At 41.9% G+C, this 11,600-nt stretch overlaps 1 long non-coding RNA gene across 1 annotated transcript in view; it reads left to right on the forward strand.

The window, feature by feature from the left end:
- Positions 1-9,102, forward strand: part of LOC134348427 (uncharacterized) — a 29,133-nt gene extending 20,031 nt beyond the window's left edge. The window contains exon 4 of the long non-coding RNA XR_010018421.1: positions 8,828-9,102. This is a non-coding gene — a long non-coding RNA (uncharacterized LOC134348427). The remainder of the gene's footprint in view (positions 1-8,827) is intronic.
- Positions 9,103-11,600: the final 2,498 nt, after the last annotated feature.

The raw sequence follows: 11,600 nt of genomic DNA on the forward strand, positions 1-11,600 counted from the left end.
TTTTTTTCTACCCACAGTAGAGAGAATGCAATGTATTTCATGATTTTGGTCTCTATCTTAATGTTGGAAACACAGCAGCTTTGTGCACAGCAAGGTTCCACAAGTGGGAGTGTGATACTGCACAAACATGAATTTTATCAATGGTGACCGCAGGGCAAAGTTTGGACCCACCAAGAGTCACTCCCTTGCTCTGCCTTAAAGATGGTCCAAAGGGTCATTCATAGCCACCTGAATGAGTGGGTACGGCCTCAGCTCAGAGTCTTATCTGAAAGATGGCTCTTCTATTCATCCTGCACTCCTTTAGAAGGGGATGTCTGTGAACCCTGAAGTGAGATTTAAACTTCACAATTTTTCACCTTAGAGCTGAGGCTGTTACCCTCTGAGCCACAGCTGGCACTGCTTCGAAGGAAAGTGTACAGAAAAGACAAAGGTAAAATGTGCCAGGCATCTGGGTCAGCAACATTCCACGGGGCGTTGTAAGCCCATTTTCTAGCAGGAAATAACTGAAACTGAGCACACGATTTGATTTGCTGGTGAAGGGAGTGCTCTCAATACAATATTGTAAAAGATGCAGTCTGTCGAAAAAACCTCGTGGTATTATCTATTGATCATGTTAGTGAAAGACTTTTTGTATTTGATTTTAATGTCAAGTGTAATCCATTTATTCACAACACCCATTTTTATGCTGCCTCCAGATGTGTGAAGTCAGTTGAGATTCTGGGGCACTGCACTGGTTGTTGGTGATCCCCAGCTGCAATCCATACTGAACCTGTACTGGCTTAGACCTGCCCAGCAACCATGTTCACTTAATGGGGAAGAAAGGCTTTGAGGGAGAATGGTAATTTAAATCTTCATTGACACCTTTCCTTTATTTAATTATTTTAAAGAGTTTTCAAGTGTTTTCAAATGTTTCATTTTTATGAAAATACAGTACGTGAGGGTGTTTTATTTTTATTAGCTTAAGCATTTATTAATTTGAATATTGGCAAGTGCCTTAGCTCTGACTGCCAAGGCCAAGGACTTGAGGCCTTCCATTAGAGGAATGGTTTTAATTGGAAGTCTGTGACCAATGTACTGCAGGGATCAGTACCGGGAATGTTGTTGTTTATGAAAAATATCAACCACTTGGATGTGATTGTAGGAGGTGTGGTCAATAAGTTTGTGGGTAACACGAAAGCTGGTGTTGCTATGGTTAGCTAAGAAGACTGTCTAATTCTGCAGCAAGATGTTTATTGGATAAAGAGATGGTCAGAGCATTGGCAGATGGAATTTAATCTCAACAAATAAGATATGATGCAGTTTGGGAAGTAAAATAACAGTAGGATATAAATAAATATATATATAGGCCCAAAGAAATGGTGATGATCAGAGACCTTGGAGTATGTCCATAGTTCCCTGCAAATGGCAACACAGGTAGATGGAGTCATGAAAAAGACACAGAGTGTGCTTGCCTTTTAAGGTAGGGCAGAAAATATGAGTTGGGATTCTACATTGTAGCAGTGGGCACAGGTTTGCAAGCTGTATTGCGGATAGAATATTGTGGCCACATTAGAGGCAAAAAAATTATTTTTACTGCAATGAAAGTTTGCGGTTTGTGATGAAGGAAACAGCCATTATGTTTTTGAAAGCAGAGGAGGTTAAAGAAAATCTAGTAAAAGCATTGAAAAGAATAATGAGAGGTTGTTTCTCCTTGCTGGTGAACTGACAGCACATGGATATGCAGTTAAATTTAATACTGAAATCAGAAAGAGGGGGAGGTGCAACTTCTCAGTCAAAACGTTTTAAACATTTGGGTTGCATTACCATTGAAGCCAAATCATTCGTAAGAATGAATTAGATTAACATTGAACTGAAAAATATTAAAAGTAAAAAAGTGGGCTGAGATTGGATCACTTTGTCCTATTATCAGGTTTGGTTTGTTGGCAAAGGTACCAGGAGCTGGAGGCACATGTTTATATCCTATAGCGATAGAGGTGACATCAGTGGGTTGAAGAGGAGGTGGGTGGAGGAAGAGGAAACTGGAAAGAAGAATCATTCAGTGCCACTCATGAAATAAAAATAAACAATCAGTGCAAACTGAAAGTACTGATACTGTGCAATAACAAGATAAATTTCTGCCGATAGCTGTATGTTCCTTGAATTGAGCCTGAACCAGCATTATTAAGTACAGTTAGTTCTTGCAAAATTCCGATTCCTGTCCTGAAAATTGACAAATAGGACCCCTTATATTGTTCAAAGTCTGTGTGCATTTTTTGTGCCACAATCATTTATCCAGCTAATAATTCTTTACCTAAATGTCAACACAAACAGTTTCCACCTGTTATCTGTGGAAACCAAAAGTAAGTTTTTATCCAAACTTAGGCTATGCCTCAGCCCGTCAAACACAGACCAAGGTCAACACCATTATTTTGTGATCAAAAAGCCATTAAACTGATCCAAAACTGACTCATTTGCCCAAGTATACAGCTCTGGATCTTGCTTTTTGAAGCATTTACTTGACTTCCTGCAGGAAGACTTTTAATAGTTTAATAGTTCAATAGTTCTATTTAATACCAGAGAAGTATGCAATATACAACCTGAAATTCTTGTTCTTTGCAGACGTCCACAAAAGTAGAAGAATGCCTCAAAGAATGAGTGACAGTTCCTTATCCTGTTGTAGAAGCCATCCTCTTTTCATCTTCGGCTTTTTTACAGACGGTGTGATGTTTGCTTCCAGAATTTGCTGGTATTTAATTGAATTCATTCTTCCCTCTACCAGTAAATGTTCCCCCTGCTACTGGCTGCAACACAAGCCCAAAGCATGATCGATCCACCCCTGTATTTAACAGTTGGAGAGGGGTTCTTTTCATGAAATTCTGCACCCTTTTTTCTCCAAACATACCTTTGCTCATTGCGGCCAAAAGGTTCTATTCAAAAGGTTCAAAGGAACATCTAAACAAGCCTGATGCATTTTGGAAACAAGTCCTGTGGACTGATGAAGTTAAAATAGAACTTTTTGGCCGCAATGAACAAATTTTGACTGGGGTGCCTAAACATTTGCGTGCCACTGTATGGTCGAACCCCAAAGTCATCCCTACTCCCCTCCATGCACAAACAGCAGCAAGGCATCTACCCGACCCTCCTCCACCATACTTCACCAAAAAGCATCAGCACCTTCCACCCACGAAGCAAGCAATAGCAAAGCCTCCGTGATCGTGATCTGCTGTACAACAAAAACTAATCATTCACCCTGACATTTCGACGTACCACAGGCTCTTCCTCTCCCTAACAAAGGGGCAGAAAGGCATCACCCAGCGAGAGGGAAGACATAACAAAACAACTTGCTGATTTGCCATGATAAAGTCTGCTGTGTCGCCTTTTTCCTGAGTTCTCTGACTCGAAAATCGGCAACTAGTTCTCCCCTACCAACAAGAGAAAACGAGAGCGTAATCCGAGTACAGAGCCCGGTAGATGACCCACTTTAACCGATATACCATTTTCTCCTGTGATGCTTCAGTCGGCAGAACCCACATCGAATCAACTTGTCCCCAGACGTACAGAGACTTAGAACCCCGAAGCTGTGCTCCTCTTTTAGACAGCGTTCTTGGGATGCCGAAAAACAGCCGGTTGGTTAGCCCCAAGGGTGGGAACCAACATTGTAAAGAACCAAAGTTTGAGTGCAGCTTGAGGTCAGGATCTTTGACAGAACCCCATCCACCTTGAAAAGGAAAATAAGAGACGTTAGACGTAGAAATTAAGCTATTTCCACAAATGAGCTCAAAGAAGTGGCTGGCAAGTGCCATCATTGCTCCGACCACAGAAGGTATACCTTTTAGATGGTATAACATTAAAGTGAATTTCATGCATTTAAATATGCCATATTTAAATGCATTTATTGGGCAGATAATTAGATAAGTCTAAAATTCTACAGTAATTTTTCCTTTCTTTCCTCATTTCCCTCTGCTCTACACTCCTCCAGCTCTGACTACCAAGAGCATCAGACTGTAGCAGATAAGCATTTGAAACCAGTTGATATTTTGCCACTTTGGCTTCTCATGCTGGTCAAATTAGTGGACGCTTGCTGAGAAGTGGACTGTTTGCTGGGGTCAACACCATCTTGAGGAAGTGAGGTGGAGGTCAGAATGAGAATGAGGTTTATTATCAATGACATACTGTGTGGCTTGAGATTTGTCATCTTGTGGCAGCAGCACAGTGCAATACATAAAAATACTGTAAATTACAAATCAAAAAACGAGAGAGAGAGAGAGCAAAAATAGTGAGCTAGTTTTCATCGGTTGGTTCATTGTCCGTTCAGAAATCCGATTGCAGAGGGGAAGAAGCTGTTCCTCAAAACATTGAGTGTGTGCCTTCAGGCTCCTGTACCTCCTCTGTGATGCTAGTAACGAGAAGAGAGCATGTCCTGGGTGATGGGGCTCCTTAGTGATGGATGCCACCTTTTTAAGGCATTGTCTTTTGAAGACGCACTTGATGCTAGATTATGTACTGGAGCTGCAATGGACGATTTATCTGTGGCAGGTGTACCAGGTGCAGGGAACACACGAAATTCGTGCTCCTGCTTCACAACTGTCACATCCATTCAGCACCTCTTATGCAGCTATTTGCATTAGTGTTTATGCCCTGGCAAATTGCAGGCATGCCTGATACCAGACAAAACTAACTGATGCTACCTATGACAAAGCTTGCACCTTCTGAATGAGTGCTCCAGTTGCTATTAGAAACCACTAATAAAAAATGAAGACGTTGGACCAGCTGAGTGCCTTTCAGCCCTTCACACCTGTTCTGCCATTATTTTCTCACAAGAGACTGCAGGTGCCAGAATCATGAACTTTTATCAACTCTCTTTCCCAGCCCAGTTACCTTAGGATCTCCTTTAGTTCAAAAATATGTGTCTGTTTCAGTGCTGAGAACACCATGGCCCCAATAACCCACTACCAACACTTTTCCAAATGTTGGAGCTTTCCAAAGGTTCCCAACCATCCAAGAGAAGAGATTCCTCCTCATCTCCAGCTAACATGTCTGATCCCCCTCCCCCACCTGACACTACCCGGGGAAATGGCCTGAAATGGCCTTTCTGTATCAATCCTGTCAGGCATACTCAAGATATGTCCTGTTCTGCTGAGGCTATCTCTTCACATCCAACCAATGTTCTGCTTGTGCTCTGACTGACTATGCAGCTGGGTGGGTTTGTAGGTTTGCTGAAGACACAAGGATGGGGGAGTTGAGGATTGTGAAAAAGGTTTGTCAAAGGTACAGCAAAATATACAGAGCTGGGAGGAGAAATGGCAGATGCAGTTTAATCCAGGCAAGTGTGAGGTGTTGCGCTTTGGGAGGTCAAACATATAGAAAAAGTGTACAGTTAATGTCAGGACCCTCAAAGGGATTGCTGTACAGAGGGATCTTGAATCTATATATAGCTATAGGCTATATACAAGTCTATAGCTCCCTGATAATGGTTATGCAGGTAGATAAAGTGGTAAAGAAGGCACTTGGCACACTTGCCTTCATTGGACGGGGCACTAAGTATAAGAGTAAGGAAGTCATGGAGTATTTTGTGCCATTCAGGTCTCCCCATTACATGAAGGATATGCAAGCTTTGGAAAGGATATGCAAAATGCCTTCCAAGATGTTGCCTGGTTTAGAGAGTATGAACTACTTTTACATTTAGAGGTTGACAAACTTGGGTTTCGTTTTTCTGGCGTGGTGATGGCTGAGGGAAGACCTGATCGAAGTTTATAAAACTTTGAGAGGCATAGATAAGGTAAATCCATGTAGAGAAGTTGAAGTCCAAAGGGCATACATTTAAGGTGAGGAAGGAAAATTGAAAGATGATGTGCAGGACAAGTTTTTTTTTACACAGGAAGAGGTAGGTGCCTGGAGTGGGCTGCCAGGGTAGTGGTAAAAGCAGATATGATAGTGTTTTAAGACATGTGAATATGGAGGGATAGAGATCACATGCCAGAGGGAGAGATTGAATTTGGCATTGTGTTCAGCACAAACATTGTAGGCTGAAGGGCCTCTTCCTAAACTGTACCCTGACATGGATTCCTGTACAGTACCGGGAGTTGGATTCCTGGCTCACTGAGTAGAAAACTTCCACTTTGTTCTGCGATCCCTCACACGGTACATTAGCCACATGGATGCATCCTATCTCAATTGATTAAGCGCAATCAGCTTTGTACAGGAATTGCCATCGACAACTGCCGACTCCACAAACTCCCAGCATGCACAAAACAGGCTACAGCTTTGCCATTGCATTTCACAATCAAAATTCTGATTAAATCAGCACCCGTATCCCCAAATGAAGCAGAGCTGCATGCTCCAATTTCCAAGCCAATTTCTTTTCTGTGAGCTGATTACCATGATTTGAATTCGCCTGGAGATATAAACAGATGCTTGCAGATGTAGCACTGATTGCCAGAAATTTTCATGCGTGACCTCCTTGCACAGATATTGTGGAAGTTCTTGCCTGGCATTCTATATCACACAGGACCAGAACTACCTTCAAATGTGCTGGGAATGTCACTAGTGAAGATGATGCAGAGCAGGGCGTATACCCTGCAAACACAAGAGTCAGTGTGGGTGTAGGAATTCAAATCCACCTTCCCCTGACTCCTGGACTGCTCTCGTGAAGCCAGGGTAGCCATTAGTCTTGCTTCATCCTTCCATCCAAGATCCACACCCAGGGCTATTCAGACAGGACACCTACAACCACACTGCATCCTTCTCATGGTGAACTCCATGAGATGAAATTGAAGTGCTTAAAACAGCAATTGGCAGTTTAACCATCTCTAAGCTGTTTGTTTAAATCCCTGGTTTCAATTCCTTTACCAAGATGGTGGCTTAAGGTCATGGCAGGCAAAAAGAGTTTCAGATTAGGAACTTTTGATAAAGCCTCTTCAACCCGAAAGGTTGACTGCTTCTCTTCTCACAGATGCTGGCTGACCTGCTATGAGTTCTCAGCATTTTATGGTTTTTACTTCAGACTTTCGGCTTTTAGATTTTGAAAATTCAGCTTGCAAGTTATGAAGCAAAGAGTAATTTCATGCACATTGTTTTTCTGCTACTCAATCTTGTAAATAATTTCTTATCATTTTAACTTCTTCTAGAGAATTTAATGACTTTCTTTTGAAGTTTGAAATTTGTAAATATTATTTACATGGTTTTAGCATTTGAAAACCCTAAAGTGCCTATAGCTTTCATAGAAGCCAATGCTCCACTGTTAGCTTGCCTTTTTTTTTAAAGCCTCTTATTGACGTTTAAGAGAGGGGCATCTGCTCTGCCACCAGGGAGGTGCTTATCAGTTGACTTGAATGTGAGGCAAACCATCTTGATCTCCAATCCTACCCTCTGTGGTACCTGGACCAAATGAGTGCAGGTGGGTGGAACAACTAGCTCTCTATGCCCCAATTTAAAAAAAAACAGGTGAAAAATATGTGAGTAATGAAATAAATGGATTTAAGTGTTGAAGTTAACTTACAAAGCAAAGAGCTGGAGAGAGTCCATGTGAAAGAACAATTATTGTTCTTGAAATTTGTCTTGAGCTTTGTTAAACAATGTGTAAGGTGCCGGTGGGGAGTATAGAGAGCTCTTATATCGAATGCACACTAGAAGGGGGTATTAAAGCCCATGCTGAGAAGAGCTTGGACACAGGTCTCTAGGTGTAAATGCTTGCTTGGTATAAACACTCAGTAGCCACCTGTACACCTGCTTGTTAATGGAAATATCTAATCATCCAGTCACATGGCAGCAGCTCAAAGCATAGAAGGATGCAAACGTGGTCAAAAGGTTCAGTTGTTGTTCAGACCAAACATCATAGTGAGGTAGAAATGTGATTGAAGTGGCTTTGACTGTGGAATGATTGTTGAAGTCAGATGGAGTGGTTTGAGTATCTCAGAAACTACTGATCTCCTGGGATTTTCATGCACAACAGTCTCTGGAGTTTACAGAGAGTGATGTGAGAAACAAAAAAAATCCAGTGAATGGCAGTTGTGTGGGTGAAAATACCTTGTTAATGAGAGAAGTCAGACTGGTTCAAGCTGACAGGAAGGCAACAGTAATTCAAACACCCGTACATTACAACAGTGGTGTGCAGAAGAGCATCTCTGAATGCACAACACAATGAGCCAACAGAAGCAGAGGACTACGACCATACACTCAGTGGCCATTTTGTTAGGCACAGGAGGTATGTCATAGAGTAGCCACTGAGCGTATAGTTCATTATCGAAAGTGGCTCTCCCTTGTCTGTTCTATCCTTCCACGGGAGCATCATTCTACTGTTTTCTATTTTTTCATAAGGAAAGACTTGCATCTTTCAGATCCCTACTGAGTCCAAAGCACTTTTGAAGTTCAGTTACTGTTACAAATGAGGAGCCAATTCACAGACAGCCAGCTCTCTACATAACTGCGTTAATAATGTTCCATTTTAGTAATGGTAGTTGAGGCAAATACAGGCCAGATAATCCTTCCAGTTATCTTCAGAATAGTGCCCTGGGATCTTTTACGTTTGCTTGAGAATTTAACATATGACCTCAGTTTAAGGTTGCAGTGTCACCTCAGACTAAACTTCTGTTTGGAAGTGTCTGAATCATAGCACCATGCAGACACACAGCACAGGAATCACATGCGTATCGGGACAAACCAGGCTGCATATGGATGGAGCAAGCAAAGCCATGAGTTGGCCGGTTTTGATTTGTGGGGACTGTTCCAGCTTGGTTGTGGCTCAGGAAAGGGAAATACCTTTCCCTTTCTTGACCCACTACCTCAATAATTTTCTCTCTTTTGGCAATATTTATTTATTTATTTATTTATTGTGTGTTTTTTTTTATAGATTTCACTGTCCTGCTGCCACAAAACAACAAATTTCATGACATATATCAGTAATAAGAAGACCATAAGACATAGGAGCAGAACTAGGCCATCTGGCCCATTGAATCTTCTCCACCATTCCATCACGGCTGATTCATTATGCCTCTCAACCCCAATCTCCTGGTAATAAGCTTGATTCTGATTTTGAAGCAGCTGGTGTCCTGGCTCAATGTCGCCAGTTTAAATGTGACTCAAGCTTAACAAAATTAGCACATTTCTGAATAATAAATGAGGTATTTATTTCCACTTTGTTTCTGCTGCCTGGATATCGTCAAGGTCCCTTCAAAAATCGTAGCTGGCCCTGACATGGCAAGTGCCATTGGCAGGGTTTGAGGAGTGGAGAAGGAGGCAGGACACTGTTTATGTTAGCTCATTGCATCCCCCCAATTGTTATGTTTCATAAGTTGTTTGCACATCTTTCAGACTTCGTTCTTTAATGTTTTTGGAGCAGTTTTTGCAGAAAACTTTGACAGCAGAGTAAGAGATGTCTGAAGCTGGAATCTTGGTTTAGCTCATCTGAACATCACTTGCCTCAGATCTGCTCGATATTGACAGCATTGGCTTCTATACATGGAACGTTAATTCTGAAAATGGGAGATAGAATCTATCGGCACTGTGATGTAAGTTAAAATTAAACAGAACAGAAACAACAGCTGCCTGCATCAACACAGGTTCATTGTATTGCAATTCCCATCTTATTATGACAATGTTATTGTACCTGGCCAAGGGGAGTTCTCCTTATTAATTGACTGAATTTAAATGATTGACTTACAGCAATAAACCTTAAAGTTTCAATTAGATACAGATACAGTTCTCCTTGTACAATATGCAACTCAGTGATTTCATAGAGCTTAACTATCTGTAAGATGTGTGATTAAAAGTTCAGCAGTACAAAATGTGCTGTCAGAGATTATTTTAATAATGTTGCATGTTATTCAGGATACATACGGTATAAGCAAGTACTAAAGTTATTATTTGTAATGTTACCTCCACTTTCCCAGTATAATTTCCTTTCTAGATATCTTCTTCGTCTAAGGTTTTATGTTAACATAGAAAACATAGAAAATAGGTGCAGGAGTAGGCCATTCGGCCCTTCGAGCCTGCACCACCATTTATTATGATCATGGCTGATCATCCAACTCAGAACCCTGCACCAGCCTTCCCTCCATACCCCCTGATCCCCATAGCCACAAGGGCCATATCTAACTCCCTCTTAAATATAGCCAATGAACTGGCCTCAACTGTTTCCTGTGGCAGAGAATTCCACAGATTCACCACTCTCTGTGTGAAGAAGTTTTTCCTAATCTCAGTCCTAAAAGGCTTTGCCTTTATCCTCAAACCGTGACCCTTCGTTCTGGACTTCCCCAACATCGGGAACAATCTTCCTGCATCTAGCCTGTCCAATCCCTTTTGGATTTTATACGTTTCAATCAGATCCCCCCTCAATCTTCTAAATTCCAACGAGTACAAGCCTAGTTCATCCAGTCTTTCTTCATATGAAAGTCCTGCCATCCCAGGAATCAATCTGGTGAACCTTCTCTGTACTCCCTCTAAGGCAAGGATGTCTTTCCTCAGATTAGGGGACCAAAACTGCACACAATACTCCAGGTGTGGTCTCACTAAGGCCTTGTACAACTGCAGTAGTACCTCCCTGCTCCTGTACTCGAATCCTCTCGCTATAAATGCCAGCATACCATTCACCTTTTTCACCGCCTGCTGTACCTGCATGCCCACTTTCAATGACTGGTGTATAATGACACCCAGGTCTCGTTGCACCTCCCCTTTTCCTAATCGGCCACCATTCAGATAATAATCTGTTTTCCTATTTTTGCCACCAAAGTGGATAACTTCACATTTATCCACATTAAATTGCATCTGCCATGAATTTGCCCACTCACCCAACCTATCCAAGTCACCCTGCATCCTCTTAGCATCCTCCTCACAGCTAACACTGCCGCCCAGCTTCGTATCATCCGCAAACTTGGAGATGCTGCATTTAATTCCCTCATCCAAGTCATTAATATATATTGTAAACAACTGGGGTCCCAGCACTGAGCCTTGCGGTACCCCACTAGTCACTGCCTGCCATTCTGAAAAGGTCCCGTTTATTCCCACTCTTTGCTTCCTGTCTGCTAACCAATTCTCTATCCACATCAATACCTTACCCCCAATACCGTGTGCTTTAAGTTTGCACACTAATCTCCTGTGTGGGACCTTGTCAAAAGCCTTTTGAAAATCCAAATATACCAGATCCACTGATTCTCCTCTATCCACTCTACTCGTTACATCCTCAAAAAATTCTATGAGATTCGTCAGACATGATTTTCCTTTCACAAATCCATGCTGACTTTGTCCGATGACTTCACCGCTTTCCAAATGTGCTGTTATCACATCTTTGATAACTGACTCCAGCAGTTTCCCCACCACCGACATTAGGCTAACTGGTCTATAATTCCCCGGTTTCTCTCTCCCTCCTTTTTTAAAAAGTGGGGTTACATTAACCACCCTCCAATCCTCAGGAACTAGTCCAGAATCTAACGAGTTTTGAAAAATTATCACTAATGCATCCACTATTTCTTGGGCTACTTCCTTAAGCACTCTGGGATGCAGACCATCTGGCCCTGGGGATTTATCTGCCTTTAATCCCTTCAATTTACCTAACACCACTTCCCTACTAACATGTATTTTGCTCAGTTCCTCCATCTCACTGGACCCTCTGTCCCCTACTATTTCTG

This window comes from Mobula hypostoma, chromosome 6, assembly GCF_963921235.1.
Source record: "Mobula hypostoma chromosome 6, sMobHyp1.1, whole genome shotgun sequence".
NCBI classification, from domain to species: domain Eukaryota; kingdom Metazoa; phylum Chordata; class Chondrichthyes; order Myliobatiformes; family Myliobatidae; genus Mobula; species Mobula hypostoma.